Source organism: Echinops telfairi, unplaced genomic scaffold (genome assembly GCF_000313985.2).
Source record: "Echinops telfairi isolate 266 unplaced genomic scaffold, ASM31398v2 ScPeMD7_7469;HRSCAF=8507_0, whole genome shotgun sequence".
Taxonomy (NCBI): domain Eukaryota; kingdom Metazoa; phylum Chordata; class Mammalia; order Afrosoricida; family Tenrecidae; genus Echinops; species Echinops telfairi.
The window spans coordinates 59363774-59383348 of NW_022111372.1; positions in this window are offsets into that span (position 1 = coordinate 59363774).

A 19575-nucleotide genomic window follows, 5' to 3' on the forward strand; every position below is an offset into this window, starting at 1 on the left:
CCACTGCAAAGTAGGTTTCTACATATCCATCATCTGCACTGCATGTTCTCCATGGTTTTGAATTTCTGTATCTGGATAATGAGCATATGGGAGTTTTCTATCACCTTGGCTCAGAATCTCTTATTGTGCACAGAAGAGTGTTTTCTGGGAGAGAGGGCTGGTAGGTGACAAGGTTAATCTGAGGCTGTACCTCCTTGTCTTTCATGAGTTTTCATGTTCATACAATCATATATATATTTGCATACAAATTGTTGTTGTTAGGTACCATCCAGTCAATTCTGACGCATGACAACCCATGTGTGGAGAGTAGAATTGTTCCCTTGGATTTTCACGGCTGTGATCTTTAGGAAGCTGATTACCAGGCCTGCCTTCTGAAGCACCTCTGGGTGGGTTTTAATTGCCCACCTTGTGATTAGTACTTGAGTTAGTTAATTGTGCCAGCCTGGCCAATAATCACATGTGGGACTAATTGAAAGGCGGAGGGATAAATGGGTGGTGAGCCTCTCCTTTCTAGTTCTCGGATCTCTTGTTTTGTGACGGTTGCACCGGGTGCAGCTGCCTTAGCAGTTCCCTGCTTCAGCTTGCAAGATTGACTTCCTCCAAGACATCCCCAAGGAGAACCCACATGGACCTATCCCGATGCAGCCCTGGGTGCTGGAGCAGCCGTTTGGAGACCCCTGCTAGTGCTGAGATGCTTGTTCGTTCACTGACTCAGCTTTCCTCCTGCAGTCAGCATCATTGCCTCTGTTTTGTGAGGTGGAGGACTTTGTGGACTGGTGTTGGGTTAATGGGTTAATGTTGGACTTGTGGGCTTGGGCAGCATTGGGTTGGGATGTTTTCGTGATGCACATTTTCTTTACATAAAACTCTCTCTTATACATGAGTTGCTGTGGATTTGTTTCTCCAAAGTACCTAGACTAATACAGTACTCGATTGCTTAACTATTCATACACTATGTTAGGTTGGGTTCTTTGGAGAAACAAAGCCAGTTACACTTGTGTGTGTTTTCATAGAGAAAGATATTTCTATCGAGCAATGGTTTAGCAGTTATAGAAGTAGGTAAGTTCAGTCTGAGTCGGGTCCATAGGGCAGATATAAGCTGAAGGTTTCTCTGACTTGTGTAGCTACAGAAGCTGATGAACAGGAAGCAGGATGATGAAGCAGGAAGGCCACAGCCTGGTGGATGCAGAGGTAAATGAATACTATCTTGGTTGGCCAAATGAATCCCAGGTCAGCAGTCTGCTGACAGCTCTTTGGATCAGCAGGCAACGCAACAGTAGAGTGATGAAGAGATGCAGGATTCAGCTCCCGTGGAAGGTAAAGGAACAGAAGAGAGCTCTGCTCTGCTTAGGAGCTCTCTCTTATACAAAAGGCCACACCCCTAAGGAAGTGTCATCAGGCTTCAAGCTGATTGATAAGTTGGCCTCTATGCCTATCTGCACTCAGAAGTATCTAGCTGACATAAAGTCTAACAATGACACACACACACACACACACACACGGAGGGGTATACTACACAGAGATGATTTTATGAAAGAATTTTTTAAGGAGATATAGTTTCTATTTGCATCATATTTGAATATTTCAGATCCACACCCCCCCCAACTAATTGTGGCTATTGGTGACCAAATTGGGTGGGTCTGCCTCCTTACTTTGATTTTCTTGCTGTCTGAATGATGCCCATGGATGAAAGTGACAAAATGGAAGGCAGAGAAGAGAGATGCAGAGTCTGAGCTGTTGGGGACACTACCGGAGCTCCTGGTGAAGCTTTGACTTTTGTAAGAGTCATTTCTAGATTTCGCAGGAACATACATCAATATCATATCCTCCATTTCCACACTTCAGGAGCCTGGAAGTGTGGTTGCAGGCAATGCTCATCTGATGTCCTCAAGAAGAAGCACTTCACCAGGGGAAGGATGGCGACTGAGTAGTTTAAGTTATGTGCTCATTACTTGGACTAGTTTCTGTGGATAGGTAGGTGATGGCTGTGTTAGTCTGAGTGCTTTAGAGAAACAAATCCACATCAACTCATGTATGAGAGAGTGAGTTTTATATAAAGGGTAAGTGCACATCAAGTAAACATCCCAATCCAGTGCTGTCCAAGCCCATCAGTCCAACATCAGCCCATATGTCTGACACCAATCCATGAAGTCCTCCTCCATCTCCCAAAACACATGCAATGATGCCGACTGCAGGAAGAAAGCCAAATCAGTGAATGTGTAAGCATCTCAGCACTGGCAGGGGTCTCCACATGGCTTCTCCAGAACCCAGGGCTGCATCGGGGTAGGTCCATGTGGCTTCTCCTTGGGTATGTCTTGCAGGAAGTCAGCCTTGCCAGCTGAAGTGGGGAACTGCCAAGGCAGCTGCACCCTGGTCCGACCATCACAAAGCAAGAGACCCGAGAACCTGAAAGGCGAGGCTCACTGAGCCATTTATCTCGCCACCCTTCAATTAACCCCACATGTGTTTATTGGCCAGGTTGGCACAATCAACTAACTCAATGGCTAACTCTAACCCACTCTGGTTCACCCTGCAAGTCCAACAATTGAAGACTGAATCAAAGAAAGGTCAAATCTGAGAACTTTCAGAGTTTTAGAGTCCATCCCTGAGTGGCGCAAACAGTTAACATACTCAGCTACTAACCACAAGCTTAGGGTTCCAAGTTCACCCAGAGGCACCTTAAAAGAAAGCTCTGGTGATCTGCTGAAAAATCAGTGATGGACAACCTAATGGAGCACAGTTCCACTCCGACATGCATGGGGCTGCCACATGTCAGGGTCAAGTGTATCACAACTGGGTGATGCGATGTTAAATGAGAAAACGAGATGCAGGCCAGCAACGGAAAATGCATGTTTTACCTCATACATTGAACTCCTGTAAAGGTAGCTTGGGGCCTGGCTTGGTGCTACTACTAGGGACCACCGTTGCCTTAAGAAATACTTTTTGAGGGGCTGTGGCTTAGGTGTCGGTTTGTTAACTGAAAGGTTGGCAGTTTGAACCCACCAGCTGCTTCAAGAGTGAAAGATGAGGCTGCTTGTTTTTGAAAAGATTCTCTGACTTGGTCCCCCTACATAGAGTCACTGTAAGTCAGACTCCAGTGGACAGCAGTGGATTTGGTTTGGGCTTGCTTCCCCACTCACCAGAAACCGTTTGCAGGCACTCATGTTGGTAGAGCTCTCCTGGAACAGAGGCACGGGCTGTGTGCTTCCTCCCTGTCCCTTTCTGTTGATGAGTCCTAGTCCTACCCTGGCAGCAGGAAAGGATGGCATTTTGAGTCAAGCTGTCTCTTGGAAGCTGAAATCATTACAGGAGGGTGGATGGCTGGCATTCAGCTGAGTGGGAGGATGAAGAACAGCTTACCAGCTGCTGAGAGCGTTTGCAGAGTATGTGTGTGTGAGAGAGAGAGTGTGTGGAGAAAAATATGAGGGAGCTTCAAAAAGTTTGCAGAGAAATTTCATGATCTGTCAGTCCATTTCTCTCATGAACTTTTTGAAGCCCCCTGAAATATATCTCACCTTCCTCATGGATCCGATGCATGACAATCGCAGTGGAAGTACAAGCCCAAACCTCCACATGTTTTGGTCGAGGTGATTGTAACTCACAGTGGCTCCATGGCACAGAGCAGAACTGCTCCACAGGGCTCCAAGGCTGTGAATCTTTGTGGAAGCAGCTGCCACACCTTCTTCTGCAGAGCAGCGGGTGAGTTCCAACTGCCACACTTACAGCTAGCTGCGGAGTGCCTCAACCACTCTTTACAGCCTCTGTTCTTTTGTATTCACTCAGGGCAGAACAAAATATGACCAACAAATGTATCCTCAGATGAAAATAAAACCTTTTGGGTTTATGTGATATTGTAAATCATCTACATCCTTACTCTCTTTGTGAAGACAGGGAGTCAGTTGGTAGCTGATGGCTCAGTGTGTTCTTACCCAAAGAGACTCTTGCCAACGGGGAAGGACATAGAAAGATATGGCTGCAGTGATGGTTGCTACAGGGCTGTGAGGAGCACTGAATTGGGACTCACAACACCAGCATCTCAGCCCGGCCCTGCCATCGATGTACAGTGTGCCTGATGTCATCCATGATATTCCATCCCATGTCCTCTGAGGTCCTCTCATGGTTACTGTGGAGGGAAGAATGAGCGTGCTACTAAATTGTGGGATTCCGATCAAGATGAGACTCCCTGTAGCTTCTACAACAATTACAGGAACATCCAGCCTGATGGCTGTAGAAGGCTGTGATAAGTAGTTTATTGTGCCAACCTGACCAACAGGAACATATGGGATTAATAAATTCAAAGTTTGATTGGAGGGCAAAGAGATAAATGGCTTGGCAAGCCCCACCTCTCTCCCGCTTGCTCTCTAGTGATTGGACCAGTGTGAAGTTGCTTTAACTAGTTCTCTACCTCAATTTGTAAGCTACACTACCTGTGGGAAGCCAACCCATGGAATGTGTAGCTTGGGTTTGAGGCTGCTTTGAGACCTGCTTCACCATGATGCGGTGTATACATCATGTAAGCTTGAGGCTGGTGTATACTGTCCTCTTGATTGCTTGAGTTTGAGATCCCCTCTGGGCCTGCTTCATTAAGCTCTTGAGCTCCTGACTGTTGGTGACCCACCCTGCTGTTTGCTGCCTGTGGGTGGATTCTGCTTGCATTGCCCAAGGGAAGATTCAGCTGTGTGCTTCCTTGACCTTGGACCCAGCAACCCTCATGAGTTGAAGGACTTCCAGTATATTAACTGTTGCAAGGAAGTGAGTTGAACTGAGTCCTCTGTATTGCTGTGTGGAACAATTAGCTGTTATATTCCTTCCTGCTGTATCTATCTATCTATCTATCTATCTATCTATCTATCTATCTATCTATCTATCTATCTATCTTCTATCTAAAATCATAAATGTCTTGGTTTTGTTTCTTTAGAGAACCCTGTCTAACACAAGGCCCGAGAAATCATTAGTACCAGCTAACCTCACACACATCACTAAAGAGAAGCACTTTCGGCCATTGTATTAAAAGTGAGTAAATTAAATGTTTGGCCATTATGGCCTGTAAATGACATAAATATCTAAATGGCCCTTGGGAGGAATACAAAATGATTCCCCAGCCTTGTTCTAAAAGATACACGCGGGGTCAGGAGCCAGCTGATATGAAATAGGAGCAAACTGGGCCTCAGTAGCCTGCAATGGAACACATCAGTACTCAGAAAGGCTATGGAGGACTGCGATAGCTGGAACTTGGTAACAAACGGTTGTTACTTCCAAGGCAATGTGCAGGTCGGACTTGGCATCTATGCGTCACAATTCAAGCCTGAAGCTCGAGGGCCCTAGCAAGTCATTCCACTTCTCTGGGCTTGTATTTCCTCATCTGTAACTGGAATTGTTCCCCTGCCCTGTTTGCTAAAAGATCTGCCTGAGACCTAGCAGAGGTCATGTGCATAAAAGAGTTTTACAGACTCTGTGATGTCATACCAGCTGACAGTCATCATATTAATTTGCTACAGGTCAAAGAGGCCCTCAGTTCTTCTTTTACTTGAGAACTTGTTTCCCTCTTTCTTCTAGCCTCTCCATCCCTGCCATCTGTAGCTCAGAGGTGGCACCAGGTCCTTTTTTATATGTTTGTCATGAGTGGATGGCAGAAGGCAAGTTGACTTTAACCTGCAGGCTGACATGGTGTCTTATATTCTCAGCTGGGGATATTCAGGGGTGAAGAAAGCAGGCCAGGGTTAGGATAATCACAGCCTCATCCCCAGAGTATCCAAATTATGTAACATTTTTATAGCGTAAGAGGACTGGTTGATGCCATGTTAGTACCAGAGCAAGTTCCAGAAGCCCTGCAGTATCGGGCAATCCTTCTCCAGTAGCTGGATGGAGTGGCGGTCTTGGTTCTACGGAGAGCCAAAGCACGTAGCATGGTGGTGGGCAATCAAAGGTATTAACTGACCCACGAGTTTGTAAGTACTTCACTACTGCCTTAGCAGATGAGTATCAGACTTGCTTCTTCTCCAAGTAAAACAAACATTAACCTTATCTTCAGGGTCTCTAAAGAGTTGGGCAATGTGCCCAGAGCTGTCTCCTCCTCCTCTTCCTCGCCCCCCCTTCCTCCTCATCCTTCAAGTCTACCCACCCCCAACCCAGTTCCCTCCTTCCTCTCTTTCTTGATTCTTTTGACACAGTATTAAAGAGCACTTAAACAATAAGGGGATAAAAAATAAATGCATTCCTGCACATTTGGGGCCCTAGTCAGGCTTTGGCACTCCCCATCTAAGTCTCTATATTGAACCAATTTAATTCTCTTTTGCTTTTAAAAAGAAAAAAACAAAACAGAACAACAAAAAGGCTGTTTATAATTCAGCCATAGGGTTAAGTAAACAATTGATTCAAACAGGAACAAGACCTCTCCTTTTCTCCCCCAACCTTCTTCTTAGGGCATGACACAAGGATTTCTTTCTAGAGAGGGATTTGTAGCTGCCACAGAGACTAATGGGGGCCCCAAGAAGATGATTAATTAGCTCCCTGTGTCAAGGTCAGGGTGCAATAAAGAACATTCATGGAGAAAATACAAATACATTTACACGAGAAAAGTAAAATTTAAAACTGTTTTTGTAACGCAAAAGAATGCTGCTTGTTTTTTTTGTTTGTTTTTTTCAAGCTGAGAAAAGCTGATTTAGAATCTAAAAGGCAGTGTGAGGAATTTCTAAACTCCCTGGGAGGTGCAAATGGTTGAAATGTTCCATCACTAACCAAAAGGTTGGGAATTTGAGTCCACCGAGAGGTGCCTAAGAAGGACGACCTGGAAACCGACTTTGGGAATCAGCCGTTGAAAAGTCTGAAGCCTAATCTCACGGGGACGTTAGAGGGGAGGTGACTTGAGGGCAACTTCCCTTCGTTGCTATTGTTTAAATAAGTCTGGGGAATGAATCTTAGGTCCATTCTTTTACGAATCGCTGCTCTCCCATTTACTAGCTGTGTAAATTTGGGCAAGGAACTTAGTCTCCTTCTTTCCCCATTGCTTCATCTGTAAATACATAAGAAGAAATAGTTACTACTTTGGAGTAGCTATCAGACTCAAATCAGATCATATATTATAGTAGTTAGAGCACTTCCTGGAGCATAGACAAACAATGGAGTAAAAATAAAACTGTTGTCATCTAGTCAGCTCCCAGTGTGCTGCTGCTCCATAAGGGCTTTCTTTCATCGTTCTGGAAGCAGATCTACCGTCCTCGCTGTCACAGTGCTGCTGGGTAGAAATCAACCGTGGACAGAAGCAGCTCCCAGAAGCTCCTTGCAAACTATCGGTTCTGCCCGGGATTTTAGCACATAGTAGGCCTTGATAAATGTTCGCTGTTTCAATGTATCCTAATTGCTCACCTGTGGTCACACATTGCCTTTTCCTCTTGTCCAGGTACATGACAGAGTCCCAGGGATATATGAGGAAAATTGAATAAGAGATTACACGTTGTTTAAACTCTTTTCAGGGCTCCCATGGGGACTTTAAATGTATTAGACTTGGTTCTCTAGAGAAAGGAAGCTAGGGAATCTTATATGTGTATTGACATGAAGAAAATGGCTCACACAGTTGTAGAAGTTTACAAGTTCAAGTCCAAGCAAGCCCCATGTCCATGGGCCAGATGCTTGGTTGGAAGCTTTTTCTGACTCATGTAACTTCTGATAGGAAGGAAGACGGCAGGCTGATGGCTTCAGAGGTGAGCGGATCCAAACTTGGTAGGCCAAATGGCAGGCACTGATGGCTCCCAGATCTGCAGGCAATATGGCAGGCTATTGAAAGAACCGAGATCCATGAGCCAGATGTATGATTGAGACACAACCAAAAGAAAAACAAGTTTTATTACCATCCACTTATATTGTTCACTCCTTTTCTGTCAGTTTGTCATACTCTTTGTGTGACTGTGATGCTGGAAAGGATGTCACTGGTATTTCAAGTACCAGGAGGGTCACTCAAAGTAAATAGGGTTCCGCAGAGCTTCCAGACTAAGAAGAGGCTATAAAGAAGGAGCAGGCTGTCTGCTTCAGAGGAATTAGCTACTGAAAACCTCATGAACAGCAACAGAACATTGTCAGAAGTAGTGCCAGAAGATGAGGCCCTCTGGTCTGAAGGCATCAACAATGACTAAAGAAGAGCTGCCTGCTCAATGTAATGACATGGATAGCATAGAGGCTTCTGGAGTAGAGTGTCTGCAACTTCCATCTGCTTATGGGGTTCAACTCAAAATGATAAGAAAATTATCTAGTAATCAAAACTTGGAATATATGAAGTATGAATCTAAGAAACTTGTAAGTTGTCAAAAATGAAATGGAACATATAATGATTGATCTCGTCGGTGCTAGTGAACTGGAGTGGAATGGTATTAGCTACTTTGAATCAGGTAGTCGTATGGTTTACTACACCTGGAATGAAAGATTCAAGAGGAATAGCATTGTATTCGTGTCAAAAAGGACCTATCAAGATCTATCTTGAAGTACAATGTTGTCTGTGATGGGCTAGTAATAATACAACGTAATCCAGTCAATTTAACTATTATTTGAGTTTACCCACTATCCAATAAAGCTAGTGATGCAGAAACGGAAGAACTGTGACAATGCCTTCAGCCTGAAAATCACCAAATATGCAATAGAGATGCATTGATAACTATTGACAATTGGAACATAATAATTGAAAATGAAAAGGAAGGAACGGTAATTTGAAAATATGGACTTGGTGATAAATATGAAGCTGGAGATTACGTGATAGAATTTTACAAGACCAACAACGTCATCATCACATAAACCTTCTTTAAATAAACACAAAAGACAACTATGCATGGTCTTCTTCAGAGGAAATACACGGACAGGAAATGGACTACTGCTGGGGGAAGAGACAGCGGAGAAGTTCAATAGCAGCCAAATCCAGACCAGAGGGAGACTGTGGAACAGACCACCTATTGCTCACCTGTACGTTTAGGATAAAGATGAAGGAAACTAAAACAAGTCCACGAGCGCCAACCTACAACTTGAGTATATCAAATCTGAATTTTGAGAACATCTTAAGAACAGATTTGACAAACTGAACACTAATGAAAAAAGACTTGGTGAACTGTGGGATGACATCAGGACCATCATTCATAAAGAAAACAGAAGGTCATTAAACAGACAGGAAAGAAAGGAAAGGTCAAAGTGAAGGTTAGAAGAGACTCTGAAACTTGCTTTCAGTCATAGAAGCAAGTGGAAAACATGATGAAGTCAAAGAGCTGAACAGAAAATTTCAAAGGACAGCTCAAGAAGACAAAGTAAAATATTATAATAAACGTACAAAGACCTAGAGTTAATAAACTAAAACAGAGGAACATTCTCAGCATATCTTAAACTGAAAGGAAAAAGAGAAAAATTCAAGCCTCAAGTTAAAAGACTCTGTGGACAAAATATTGAATGATATGAGAAGCACCAAAAGAAAGTGGAAAGAATACAGTCACTGTACCAAAAGGAACTAGTAAACCATTTCACGAGATAGCATATAATTAAGAACCAATGGTACTTAAGGAAGAAGGCCAAGCTGTACTGAAAGCATTAGCCCAAAGCAAGGCTCCAGAAATTGATAGAATATCAATTGAAATGTTTCATCGAGCTGATGAAGCACTGGACACACTCATTCATCTATGCTAATAAACCTGGGAAATAGCTAACTGCTCAAATGATGGGAAGGCATCCATATTCGTACCCATTCCTAAGAAAGGTGATCCAATAGCATGTGCAGATCATATACTGATATCGTTGATGTTATATGCAAATAAAATGTTGTTAAAATCAGGCAACAGTGCAGCAGTATATCAACAGGTAGCTGCCAGAAATTCAGGAAGGTTTCAGAAGAGGACATGGAACAAGGGATTCCATTGCTGATGTCATACGGATCTTGATTGAAAGCAGAGACTACTGTAAAAATGGTTACTTGTGTTTTATTGACTATGAAAATATATATCACTGTGTGGATGATAACAAACTATGGATATCCTGGAGAAGACTGGGAATTCCAGAACACGTAACCATGCTCACACAGAACTTGTACATGGATCAAGAGGTAGTTGTGCAAACAGAACGAAGGGATACTCAAGCAAGGTGTGTTGGTGTTGCATCTTCTCATCATACTTATTCAGTCTGTATGCTGAGCACTCCATCGGAGAAGCTGGATTATATGAACAACATGGCATCAAAAGGAGGAAGGCTTATTGACAAAGCGTGATATGCAAATGGAAAAACGTGCTTGCTAAAAAGTGAGGAGGACTTGAAGCCCTTGGTGATGAAGATCAAGGACCACAGCCTTGAGTATTGATTACAACTCAAAGTAAAGGAAGCAAAACTCCTCACAGCTGGGCCAGTAAATAGAGAAAAGACGGAATTGTCCAAGATTTTGTGTTGCCACATTGCATTGGGTGTATCTGTTGCAGAAGACCTCTATAGAATGTTGAAATCCAGGATATTACTTTGGGAACTGAGGGGCACCTGACCTAAACCATGGCATATTTAATAACTTCGAATGCATATGAGAGTTGGACATTGATTAAGGAAGACTGAAGAAGAATGTATGCATGTGCATTATGGTGAAGGTAAAGAGTATTGAAAGTACCATGGAATCCCAAAAACATATCTTAGAATTACATCCAACCCGAACCTTAGAAGCAAGGATGGCGAAATCTCACGTCACATGAGAGTGATTGCTGGAATAGGACATCAGGATTGGTGAAATAGAGGGTCAGAGAAAAGGAAGAAGACCGGGGACAAGATGGATTGACACAGTGGCTCCAACAATGTGCTCAAACGTAATCACAACTGTGAGGCTAGCACAGGACAGGGCGGCGTTCTGTTCTGTTGTACAGAGTGTTGCTATGAGCCAGAACCGCTCAGTAACACCTAGCAAGAACAGCAACAAGAACAACTTAGATCGAAAGCAGGCTATCTGTGGAGGAACCTTTCTTTGTGTTGATTAACTGAGAGCTGTGACAGAGGAGAGGTGTTGCATCCCATCTAATCTTACAACGGATTGGCGACTCACAGGAAATCCCAATATGGACCTGAGTGCTTTGTGCAGCTCCATTGTAAAGGTCCCAACTGCCAAACCACTAAAATCTGACCCAGCCAAGTTGACCCAGAGCCTTAACTATCACACAATATTGATAACTGTGTGGCAGGGGGCTGCGTCTCTGTGTGTCTTTGGGGGCTCAGAAGACAACCCTGATGTCAGAAAAGGGCTCTAAAATATGAAAGTATAAGTTTTAACTTGCTGAACGACCCTGCACCATTGGCAGTGGAAACTGCGGTGACTGAAAGAACATGCTCGGTGACACCCCACTCCTCTTAAGGTGCAGCTGGGGAACATGCCATCCTTGCTGTTCCTGAGGTTTGCCCCCGGTGCTGAGGACTGGGTGAACTTGGTCTTCCCAAGCCAATCTCAATTGTTTTCTGTGGCAAGAGAGTGAAGACCTACAGCAGAGAATCCTTCTGTACGTTCTTGTCTTGCTGTAGGCTGCACACCATCCGCATTAAATGCTGTCGTTCAAAGTAGAAAAGTTCCACTTTAAAAAGCGGATTTGATCTTCCCAGCATTGGATTCTAAGCCCCTACCAAGTTCATGGCACAGACCGGCATGCCTCCTCTGGACTCCTTCAGGGAGAAGGATCCCAACATGATTGCATACCCCAGATTAGAAGCGCTGTAATCTTTCTGGACTCGTGCCATCTATGTCTTGACATTGTATGCTCAGGTCTCTGATTAGATACAGTCTATGTAGTATTTTCAGTTGAAGACGATCCTGGGAGTTTCCCTATTTCTGTATACCACAGGAGGAAAGGCTTCTCTTTTAGCATGTACTTGGTATATATTACTCTTTGGTACTCAAGAAACTGTAGGTTGGGAACGAAAATGAATAAATAGTAGATTTGAGTGAGATACATCCTATGTTCTTTATTGTTCTTGTATAGGGAAGTTAGGGAATTCTAGTCTAATATGATAGTGATGATGGTAGAAGATTATGGAGGTGAGTTATGGCAAAAAAGGGGCTCTTATCTTTTGGGGGTCGTATGTCTTATTTGGGGTGTTTGGATTTCACCCTTCAATCTATTGTTAATGACATCGAGATGCTCCCCACCCTGGCTGAAGATCAAGCTAAGAACTGCTGCAGGGAAGCTTGTCTTAGATACAGGCAGAAGTGCAAGGGAGCAGGGAAAGGGTCTTCCACCTTTCTAACGCCGCTGCGACTTTCAGATAGTTCATGTGGTGGTGACCCCCCCATAACATTATTTTTGTTGCTAGTTCATAACTGTAATTTTGCTACTGTGAAAGGGTTGTTCAATCCCCAAAGGGGTCGTGACCCACAGGTTGAGAACCGCTGGAGTAGGGGGCATCACCAGTCCTCTTAAAACGTCATTGTATTGCCCTCGGTAAGTGTCACTGTCAAGTCCAAAGTCAAGGGGCAGGAAGTGGATCCTCCCATAGTGAGGCCTGAATGTGAATGCAGGCAAGGGCAAGGATCAGGGGTAACAATTCATTCCATCACAACACGCATTCCCATCCTCCCTTATACTTTATATGTCAGAGAAGCCCAGTCATTTGTCCTGTGGAATGTCTCTACATTCTGGATTTTTCTGATCACATTCAACAGATGTCTCTGTTCTTGGTATCTCCTGTAAACAAGTAATTAGATTTAGAGGTTTGCTCTGAAGCGATTTTTCTTTTCACATGTCGTACAATTTAATCATTCAATCATATTAAGAAAGTTGTGAAATCGCCGCGACCCTCAGCTTCCGAGCACTTTCTTCTCAGACTCGTCGTTGTCAGCTCCCCCATTCCACGCAGCCTCTCCTGCCATGCCAATCGGTAATCATTAATCCAGTGCTATTGCTGTCTATTTATATACCCTGGATTTCATATACAGAACATCATAAATTCACCAAAAAACCCAAACCAAAACAACAATAATGATGAAACAAAACATAGAAAAACCTCACTCAAGGCTGTTTACATCCCTGAACTGTATCAGAGGGTATTCACCAGAGGCTTATTCCACGTGGGAACGATACAAATGGCTCTTCTGCTTCCACGGTCATCCAGAGCTTTCTGCAATTTAGGTGTTCAGAATTTAAGCTCTGATACCATTCCATCAAGCAGATTTGGATTTTATTATTTACAACCCTTGGATCACACAGGTTATGTACTTCTTCCATGTGGACTTAGTTGACACCTCACTTAAATGACTGCTTGTTGGAAGACAAGCCTTTTAGGACAAGATGCTATTCTTTCTGATAGCTGGACACCACGTGGTTTCTTCACAACATTTTGCAATAGCACCAAATATTCAGTGTTCTCTTCATGAGGGAAAATATCAGTAGAATCATTTCATCAGAAATAATGGCTCTTAGGTTGGGGCTAGAATTAAGGGTGATCCCCAAATCCATGCACACTGTGTAAGTATTGTTAAGTGTTTTTTTTTTTCTTAATGGGAGGTTGCTCCATCCAGTTTATCCACCAACGGAAATGTAATCACCTTCCCTGACACATACATACCCCCCTCTCTCCACCTTGAATTGAATTGCTAGCAAAGGTCACTTACCATCCTGGTAGGAGTGTCTGTTGATTTGGGGTGACTTTATAAGATGGTTATAACTGGTCTTCTCATTCTCCCCTTATCTTGAGAAACTGACCCCAGCTGGGGTGAGCCTCCTCTGTAGAAGTCGTTTCTAAGATGTTCATATGAAGGGAGTGATATCTGATCCATATACCCTAGGCAGGCTCCCTGCCGTGTTTCTTGGGAGACAATGTTAGAAGATTACATGACTTGGGAGAAGAAGCCTGCCTTCCTCTGTGTGTTTATCCTTATAGCAGTGCACTCATACAATATTTGTCCTTTTGTGATTGACTAACTTCACTCAGGATAATATTTTCCAAATGCAGCTGAGTCATGAGGTGGTTCATGGTTTCATCGCTGTGCTTTAGGGATGTATAATATTCCATTGTGTGTATGCACCGACACTTCTTTAGCCGTTCGTCTGCTGAAGGATATTTGGCCTATTTCCAGGTTTTTGCTGTTGTGAACTCTGCTGCAACAAGGAGGGGAGAGTATACATCTATTCATGTTCTGTTTCTTACTTTGGGATATGCTCGTCAAAGGTAATTTTGTGTTGTAGGATTTTTCCGTGCCCAGTTTTAGGTATCTCGCTTTCCACAATGGTTGTACGTACTGACAATCCAACCAGCAGTGTGAAGAGTTCCAATCTCTCTGTATTGGCTCCAGTATTTATTCTCTGTTTTTTGAACTGAGTGATGGCTGTGTTTGTATGGTGTCATCTCATCATTGCTTTGACTTGCAACTCCGGATGGCTGGTGACCTTGAGCATTTTCTCATGTGTTCATCAGCCAGTTTAGTTATTGTCTGTTCAGGTCCTTTGCCCACCTTTTAATTGGATTATTATTTTTTTCTTATTGAGGTATTGCAGAATTCTGTAGATTGGAGCAATTATTCCCTTGTCCATTGTGCCATTCATTGCTAAAGATTTTTTCCCCCTGTCTCTTTTGGAAAAGGCTTTTGAGGTGCCTAACTGTTTTGTTTTTAGTAGGTCCCCACCATATCTTTTGGCTTCCACTGCGTGTCCTTCCTGTATTAGAGGCGATAGTCTGTGTGTGCCCTGCAATAGGGCCCTCGCGTGCGTGCACCCCAGTGCTCTCATTGATGATCCTCAGCACTCTAGGATTTGCACTTAAGTCTCTAATTAATCCTGAGGTTCTGTTTGTTCATGGGGCCAGGGATAGGTCTTATTTCATTCTTCTGCAGAAGCAGGTCCAATTGATACAGCACCATGTATTGAAAGGTTGTCTCTTTCCCATTTAACGTTTATTGTCCTTTGTCAAAAATCAATTGTCTGTAGGTAGATGCTTTTATTTCTGGGTTTTCCATCTTGTTCCATTGATCTCGGTATTTTTCCTTATGACCACTGTGACTTGTTTTAATTAGTAAAGGCCTCTTTGAGTTGATTCCTTGGACTTTCTGATGTGCCTCTCCTAGACGTTGACAGTGACCTCCCTCGCAGGTGGGACGGGAGATTCCATAATTTTCGTGTACATTTTATATCTGTTTGAACCATTGTTATTGTGATTCTGGAGGCCTGGAGAAGCTTAGAGGAGCAGCTGGTTTGGGTTCCTATATGAGGGAGATGTCAGGTTGTTTGGGACAGTGTTTATGCTAACTGATGGAGAGACAGGCAGGCGCTTCGATGAGAAAATGGGCATTGAAATGATGAACATGACTCTGTGTTGGTAACTGGGTACACAGGAGAGTGTGGGAGGTCCATCCTGAGGGCAGTCCCTAGCTTTCAGGACTCTGACAGACGTACGTACAGCGGTGTTGGTCTGACTCTCCACAGACCCAGGGCCCAGTGTTCTCTGGGGATTTCAGCCCAGGGAAGACGTTTGTATAAGATAATTCATGAGTGTAGTGGATTCATCCCAGGCCGAGCCTGTCTCTGGACAATAAAACATAGCCTGTAGGCCTTGGGGCACAGCTTCATTCTGAAGCTGTCTGCCTTCTTGTTCAGATAACCGTTTGCAGATCAACCTTCAGCCTTGGGTTTTGAGCAGCTGGCAGCAATTTCCCTGCACTAAAAGACTGCTAATTATCCTATACGACACACCACACTTAATTTATGCCTTGTTGGCTGAGTTATGAGTTCACCTACTCATTGTAATTATGCATTACTCTTATTCTTGCTTTGCCACCCCGTCCTGTCTTGTCCCACCTTGTGTCTTTATTGTCTCAAGACAGGGAGTTAGATCTGACTGGGCAGACTTTTCTTGCCCCAGTCAAGTCTTAGTGAGTTAAGAGATCAAACCCTGGTTTTCTGGGACAGGCCACCTAATGATACGAAAATGAGGAAGGCTCTAAGGAGAAATTGTCACCTCTCATCATGGTGAAATTGACAGTCAAACTTGGAGGCGGACACCCTGGGACTTAGTACCAGTTCTTCCACTGCCAGGCTATGTGTCTTTGATTGTGTTGTTTAATTTACTATCTCAGAGTCAATCTTTTTCATCTCTAATCTGGGGATAATTGTTCTTTTCCAGTTGATCTCAGGCTTAAGTGAGATAGTGACTATGAATTGAATTCATACAGTGTGATGTCCTATTAAGTATTCAACTTGTCAATTTAAATTTTTTTAAATGTTGCCAGATCCTCACGGTTAGGAGCAAGTTTTTTGGGACAAGTGAATAATTCATCATCTCTAAGGAATTTTCTATGCACTATCCCACTAGGTCATGATAGCAAATGATAAGATATATTAGATAACTAGAACGATTCCCATATTGTTGACCAGTTGGCTGAGGTTAAAAAAGCTTCATTGGCAACATTTGCCAAGAGCCTATTCTGCTCTGGACAGGCTTCCAGGCCCTGGGTACACAACTCTAAATAGACAAAGCTAAAAATGTGTTTGTTTCTAGGAACACAAATAGAGAACATTACTCGAGTCAAGTAATATTATAATGAGACCTGGGTCTCCCAGCTTGTGGATGAGCATTTCTGTTTGATTGTTTGTTTTTCCCCAGTTATTTTCTCACTAAAGAAGGAGTGACTCTAATATTGACAACATTTCCCATGCCTGGGAAAGCCTGAGTCTTTACTAATGCACTTGTGCTTCCCTACAGACCCTTGACATGTATTATTATGATCCTTCCTAGTCCTATGAATGGGCATCTTTTCTCATTTTCCTTGACTCTGAACCTGGGGTATAATAATCTGCGGCTTTTCTGAACAGAAGAACTTCAGATTGTCACAACATTTGTACTTGTGGACCTAAGCATTTGAAACCTTTTGTCCTTTGCCCATGAAGACGATGCTATTCTGCCTACTTTGGCGACCAGTGACCGGAGTCTTCAAAGCTCATCAGAGGCCATATAAAGAACCACTACTTGTCTCTCCCATTTCTGAAGGAAATAAGCGAGTGAAGGGGCCTGAGGGTGTAGGAACAATCAGTCCAATGGAATAGTGGACCCCACATAATCAGTCTCTAAGGCCTCAAGACCAGAGGAACTAGAACTAGATCATGCTCAGCTTGCAAATTGCTCAAAAGGGATCCCATTAGGAGGTACCGAATAGAGTGGGAGAAAAATGTGGAGCGAACCTTCACAGTCATAAAAAGAGAGAAGGCTGACTAGTTAGATAGCGACTGGTGGAGCCCCTGAGATTATGGCTCTTAGTCACCCTTCATGTCAGGAAATGAACTCACCCCCTGGTTCAATTTTCAACCAAGCATTAGTCTGGTCTTAAAGGGAAACAATACCAGTAGAGAGGTAGGAACACATTAGGAACAAATCGACCATTAGAGATTTGAAAAGCCACATTTACTCAAGAGGTAAATTTACACATTTACACAAAGCTCAGAGGGGTAGGAAAGAAGGAGGAATGGATGCAAAAGACAGAGGGAAGAAATATGACAGGGATATTATGTAGTGGGTATTAAAACTAATGACACGGACATAAAGTGCATGTAAATTGTTTAAGGGAAAATAGTTCTGCTCTGTAAACCTGCACCCAATTCACATAAAAATAAACATGAAACCAATTTTAAAAGATTAAACCCTATGTTTGGGAGCCATGTATCTGATAAGGGTTTAATACCCCAAATAGAGAGAGAACTCCCACAACTTAACAAAAAGACAAACAACCCAATCAAACAATAGGCAAAAGACTTGAGTGGACGTTCCAGCAAAGAACATCTACAAATGGCCAACAAGAACATGAAAAGATGCTTTGCCGCTATGAAGGTGCAAATCAAAGCCACAATGAGATCCTTCCTTATGCATCAGGAGCATGGCTACAATCTAATGATGGGGAAATCGCTAGTGTTGGAGAGAGTGGGGGAAATTAGAACTCTAATACATTTCTAGTGAGAGTGCAAACAATGCTGCCAATGTGGAAAACAGTTTGGAGGGTCTACAGAAAGATGAACTGAGAATTACCATGCAATCCAGAAATCCACTCTTGCTGGCAAGTAAACTCTATTCATAGCAACTATGTAGAGCAGTAAAATTCTCTTAGCGTTTTTGAGACTTGACATGTGTACAGAGCAGACAGTTTTATCTTTCTCCTGTGGAGTGGCTGGTGGGTTTGAACCACTGACCTAGTGATTAGCAGCCCAGTGCTTAAACCCCTGAACATCCTTAGGAGGCCCTCGAAGTCAGGTGCTGAGTTTTGTTAGTGGTGGTGGGAAACTTGGGAGAAGGCCGTGATGATAGTTGCACAGCGTGGTAGAAGTTGCTTAATGCGCAAATGTTTTCACATGTATTTTTTACCACACAAAGAAACCAAAACACAAAGCAAAACAAATCCAGCGTGATGAAGGTTCGCAAATCACTGTTTCAGCAACTGGGGCAGAAAAGTCACATTTCCAATTATGAGAACATACAGGCCAGAGTGTGGTTTGATTGCAGCCTGCTTGGGGAGAACAAATTTTGGCTCCTCAGCTCCTTCGGGGTGATGGAGCTGAAGGACCTCGTGCTTTCCTCACTTAGGTGGAAGAAAAGGTAAAATAAGTGTGTACAGGAACCCTGCTCCATAAATAAAGCCAACCGTGGCAATAGCCTTGAACGATTGAATTCAAGACCTTCTTCTCCCTCCCACCTTGACATTTTAATGGAGTCGGCAGTTTGAGCATCACTGTAATGGAAACCAGAAGACAGTCTCCAAAAGTGAACGTCTACAATGGAGCACCCCCCCCCCCTCCACCCCCGGCAGCCTTTGTGTCGAAATGTATCAGCTCTGTCCTCAGCAAATGGCAATGTTGCCTGACAGGCAATTACTGCTGTTCCTAATTGCTTCCATCAAACCCGGCTGTTGGAAATACCTCGAGCCCCATACCAAGTCATACCTCAGCCAACGCTGTTTTCTTGGCTTTGGTTGATGCTTTATTTTTGGCATGCTGGTTTCTGTCTGGCAATCAAGTCCATTGCAACCCGTTTCACTTTCCGGAGTCCCTTTCTGATCAAAGCCAGAAGACAATCTCATTCGGTCTGTCGTAAGTGGGAGACGGGCAAAGCCGAGCTTCTCCTGCGCAGCTCGTCAGTTCCAGAGAGGAAGATGAAAGTTGCACTTCGGACAGTCTACATCCACACCACTGACCGCAGAGCTGCCAGCTGGGGCATGGTGACTGGGTGCAAGATGGTGGCACTTTCCTGAGTGCGTGTATTGTTGGGTGGTGGAGACTGAGTGCCCATGAGAATGAGCTTTTTCTTTTAAAGTGCCTAAGTTCCTGTATGGTGAAGGACTGTAACTTTTTCATACTTTAATTCCACTTGGATCAACAGTAAATATTCATTGAAGCCACACAGTGGAAATAAAGCAACCTATCACATTGGGGACGTCTGCTGTAAAAGGCCTTTTTAAAGTGTTTAAAAGCATAGATAGTGCTTTGGTGACTAAGGGGCACCTGACTCAACCCGTGGCCTTTTTGATTGCTTCCTATGCATCAGAAAACTGGATAAGGATAAAGGAAGAGAGAAGTAAGTCTTCAAACTATGGCAATAGCAAAAAATATAGACTGTGGACAG